We start from the raw sequence: 4,023 nt of genomic DNA, 5'->3' as shown, positions 1-4,023 counted from the left end.
GGCTCCGTCCGGACATGTCCGGTGGCGCGGAGAGGAGCGGGGCTATGGTTAGGGTGGAAATGATCCTGGATTTCCGGGGAGGGGGTGTTTTTATAGGTAGAAGGAGCTAGGAGTGTCCAAATGAGGTGCGATTTTCGCCCACACGATCGTGATCCGACGACGGAGAGCATGGAAGTGACTTAGATGGGTTATTGGGCTGTTTTGGAGGGGTGTTGGGCTGCAACTCAAAAGAGGCCTTTGCGGATATGCGGATAACCGTTGGAGTACCAAACGAGCTCCAAATGACCCGAAACTTGACAGGTGGTCTACTGGTGCTATACCAGGGCCACTTGGCAAGGCTCGGTCCATTCCGAGAACGTTCAACACCCGCACACGAAAAGATACAAGAGGGGTGCACCGGTGCATGTGGGAGTGTCGGATTGCGAAACGGACAACGGGGGAAATGCTCGGATGCATGAGACGAACACGTATGCAAATGAGATGCACATGATGACATGATATAATATGCATGACATGAATAAAATGCAAAACAAAAGACAAAACCCAACCACGAAGGAAATATCATAGCACATAGCTGAAAATGGCAAGAGTTGGAGATACAAAGATGGAAAGTTACATCCGGGGTGTTACAACACTCCACCACTACAAGAGGCTCTCGTCCCGAGATCTAGGACTGAAAGAACTCCGGATATTCGGAATGGAGGTGAGCCTCACGCTCCCAGGTGGCTTCTCGGTCGGAATGGTGTGACAACTTCACTTTCAGGAATTTGATTGACTTGTTGCGAGTCTTGCGCTCGGTTTCTTCAAGAATAGCAACGGGATGCTCATGATAAGAGAGATCTTCTTGGAGGTCGATCTCTTCAAAGTTGATAGTGCGCTCAGGAGTCTTGAAGCACTTGCGAAGCTGTGACACGTGAAACACATCATGCACGTTCGCGAAGTTGGACGGAAGCTCAAGTTGATAGGCGAGGTCGCCTCTTTTGCCAATGATCTTGAAAGGACCCACGTATCTAGGGGCAAGCTTCCCTTTGATACCGAAGCAACGAGTGCCTTTCACTGGAGAGACAAGGAGGTAGACATGGTCTCTGATTTCAAAAGCCAAGTCACGGTGCTTTCTATCATAGTAACTCTTCTGTCGCGATTGCGCGGCTTTGAGATTCTCATGAATGACTTTGCACATTTCTTCGGCTTTTGTGATCAAGTCATTGCCAAGAAGTTGGCGTTCACGTGTCTCGGACCAATTGAGAGGAGTACGACACTTTCTGCCATAGAGAATTTCGAATGGGGCCTTGCCCGAACTCGCTTGGAAGCTGTTGTTGTAGGAGAACTCGGCATATGGAAGACAATCTTCCCACTTCATACCGAAAGAGATGACACAAGCCCTGAGCATATCTTCAAGGATTTGATTGACTCACTCGACTTGGCCACTTGTTTGAGGATGGAAAGCTGTGCTGAAACGAATGTTGGTGCCCATGGCCGTCTGAAAGGAGTCCCAGAACTTAGAAGCGAAGATGCTTCCACGATCTAAAGATATCAATTGTGGAATACCGTGCAAGGAGACAATTCTGGAAGTGTATAGCTCTGCCAGGTGAGCTGCTGTGATAGATTCTTTGATAGGAAGAAAATGAGCCACTTTGGTAAGCTTGTCAATGACAACGAAGATAGCATCATTTCCACGCTTGGACTTGGGAAAACCAGTCACGAAGTCCATCTCGATATGGTCAAACTTCCATTCCGGAATAGCAAGAGGTTGGAGGAGACCAGCTAGTCTTTGGTGTTCTGCTTTCTGCAGACATCACATTCATTCACGAATTGAGCAATCTCTCGCTTCATTCGAGTCCACCAATATGACTGCTTGAGGTCATGGTACATCTTTGTACTTCCAGGATGAATGGATAGGAGGGAATTGTGTGCCTCGTTCATGATGACTTTACTCAGATCACCCTTAGGAACCACAATTCGTTCCTCGAAGAGAAGAGTATCTTTGTCATCCAAGCGATAGCACTTGTATTTGGGAATGCCCTTGTCAATACCACGTTTCACCTTCTTCACCATGGTATCCAGGAGTTGTGCCTCACGAATTTGATCTTCCAAAGTAGGAGAGACTATGAGGTTGGCAAGAAAGCCTTGAGGAACAACTTGAAGATTCAGCTTGCGGAAGGCTTCACAGAGATCCGGTTGAAACGGCTTGAGAATTAGACTGTTGCAATAAGCCTTTCTGCTCAAAGCATCTGCAATCACATTCACCTTGCCAGGAGTATATTCAATACTCGGATTGTACTCTTGAATCATTTCGACCCATCGAGTTTTCCTGAGGTTAAGGTTGGGTTGAGTGAAGATATACTTGAGACTCTTGTGATCGGTGAAAATGTCCACTTGCCTTCCCAATAAGAGATGTCTCCATGTTATTAATGCGTGGACAACTGCCGTCAACTCAAGATCGTGAGTGGGGTAGTTCTTTTTGTTGGGCTTCAACTAACGAGAGGTATAGGCCACAACTTTTTTCTCTTGCATCAACACAACACAGGAGCTGTGACTAGCTTCTCTTTGATGGTGTTGAAAGCGACGTCACACTCAGGCGTCCAAACATACTTGACATGTTTATGGAGGAGGTTGGAAAGAGGCTTTGCAATCTTAGAGAAGTTCTCAACAAATCTTCGGCAATAGCTTGCAAGACCAAGAAAACTGCGGAGCTGTTTGACATTCTGAGGAGGTTCCCAATTCAGAACAGTAGACACCTTCGCGGGATTAACAGCAATGCCCTTGGCAGAGATGATATGACCAAGGTAAAGAACTTCATCAAGCCAGAACTCACATTTGGAAAACTTCGCATAGAATTGATGCTCTCTGAGCTTGTCGAGCACCAATCGCAAATGTTTGGCATGATCCTGCTTATTCTTGGAGAAGACCAAAATATCATCGAGATACACCAGAACGAATTCATTGGTGTAGGGGTTGAAGATAAAGTTCATCATGCGAGAGAACATTGGAGGAGCATTGACAAGGCCGAAAGACATGACAGTATATTCATAAGAACCATAGCTTGTTCTGAATGCTGTCTTGGGAATATCTTGTTCACGAATGCGAATCGGATGATAACCCATACGAAGGTCAAGCTTGGAGAATACTTTAGCACCTTTGAGTTGCTCGAAAAGCTCATTGATGTTGGGAAGTGGATACTTGTTCTTGATTGTCTTCTTGTTCAATGGACAGTAATCGACGCAAAGTCGGTCCGTGCCATCCTTCTTCTGGACAAAAAGAACTCCACAACCCCATGGGGATGAACTCGGTCTGATCAAACCCAGACGCTCTTGTTCATCGAGCTGCTTCTTCAATTCCTTCAGCTCCTTGGGTCCAAGCTTGTAAGGACGCTTGCAAACGGGTTCCGTTCCAGGCTCAAGATCAATAACGAACTCGACTAGCCGATGAGGAGGCATACCCGGAAGCTCTTCTGGAAAGACATCTTGGTACTCACAAACGACTGGAATTTGAGAAATAGCATCCAGCTCGCCCTTCTCATTGAGAGAAAACAACCGAATGGTTTCATCGCGAGCGGCATAGATGATAACATCCTCAGAAGGGTGTGTCAATTGAATTTGCTTGGCAGCACAATCAAGCTGAGCCTTGTGCTTAGAAAGCTAGTCCATCCCGAGAATTAGATCAATATCAGAGTCGCCAAGAACCATTGGAGAAGATAGAAATCTATAGTCGCCCATCTTGATAGAAACATCTGGAGCCATCATTTTGGTGTTCATGAATAAACCCGGAGAGGAAACCGCTATCGGCTTAGGTAGACCAACAGTATGCAAATCGTGCATGGATGCAAAAGGCTTTGATATGAATGAAATAGAAGCACCCGTATCAAATAAAACTTTTGCAGCAATATCTTTAACTGGAAGATTACCCATTATCATATCTGAAGAATCCTTTGCCTGAGCTGCATTCATCAGGTTCACCTTTGCAGACTTTGGATTATGCTTGACCACTGCATTACTTGAAGATCTCACAGGAGGAGGAGGAGGA

This window comes from Triticum dicoccoides, chromosome 5B, assembly GCF_002162155.2.
Source record: "Triticum dicoccoides isolate Atlit2015 ecotype Zavitan chromosome 5B, WEW_v2.0, whole genome shotgun sequence".
NCBI lineage: Eukaryota > Viridiplantae > Streptophyta > Magnoliopsida > Poales > Poaceae > Triticum > Triticum dicoccoides.
Note: the sequence above shows the minus strand (reverse complement) of the source record.